The sequence below is a fragment of the Myotis brandtii genome, unplaced genomic scaffold, assembly GCF_000412655.1.
Source record: "Myotis brandtii unplaced genomic scaffold, ASM41265v1 scaffold508, whole genome shotgun sequence".
Taxonomy (NCBI): Eukaryota; Metazoa; Chordata; class Mammalia; order Chiroptera; family Vespertilionidae; genus Myotis; species Myotis brandtii.
Genome location: NW_005369365.1, coordinates 823,264 through 824,410, shown reverse-complemented (window position 1 = coordinate 824,410; position 1,147 = coordinate 823,264).

The window sequence follows — 1,147 nt, the reverse complement described above, 5'->3', positions numbered from 1 at the left end:
GGTCTCCCGGTCTAATTAGCATATTACCCTTTTATTAGTATAGATATAAATTGGTTAATAACATTATATAAATTCCAGGTATACAATATTATAATTTGACTAGAGGCCTGGTGCATAAAATTCATGCTTGGGGGGGTGGTCCCTCAGCTCAGCCTGCACCCTCTCCAATCTGGGACAACCCTCTTGCAATCCGGGACTTCTGGCTCCTAACTGCTCACCTGCCTGCCTGCCTGATCTCCCCTAACCCCTCTACCTGCCAGCCTGATCACCCCTAACCTCCCTCCCCTGATGGCCTGGTCACCCCTAACTGCCTCTGCCTCAGACCCTGCCACCATGGCTTTCTCTGGAAGGAGGACCGGACGACTGGAAGATGTCTGGTCAACCCGGTCTAATTAGCATATTACCCTTTTATTAGTATAGATATCAGTATACTCTATTTTGTGCTCACACCAAAAGTCTACTTTCCATCCATTACCATACATTTTACCCCCTTTCCCATTTCGCCATCTCCCCACCTCCTCTCCTTTCTGGTAACCACCATTCTGTCATATCTGTGAATTTATTTTGTTTATTTGTTATCTTTTTTTAATCTATATTTTTAATGATTTCAGAGAGGAAGGGAGAAGGAGAGAAAAACATCAATTATAAAAGAGAATCATTGATCAGCTACCTCCTGCATGCCCCACACTGGTGATCAAACCCACAACCTGTGCATATGCCCTGACCTGGAATGGAACCATGACTTATGAACCTCCTGGTTCATAAGTCAACACTCAACCACTGAGAAATACCAACCAGGCTATTTGTTACTTTTTTGTTTTATATTCCACATATGAGTAAAATTATGTTTTTGTCCCTTTTTTTTGTCTGAGTTATTTCACTTAGCATAATACCCTCAAGATACATCTTATGTTGTTGCAAATGGAAATATTTTATCTTTTTTTATGGCAGAGTAATATTCCAAGCAATGCTTTGCTTCAAGACATAAAATATTCTTAGGTGTATATTAATACCTATTTCTGACACTTTAGTGAAATATTTTTAAAGTCAGTTTACAACCTATACATTAATAATGTAAAATATATGATAAATATAAATTTAGATTATTTCTAATGCCTATTTTTAAAAATTTTGTAAATAATATATA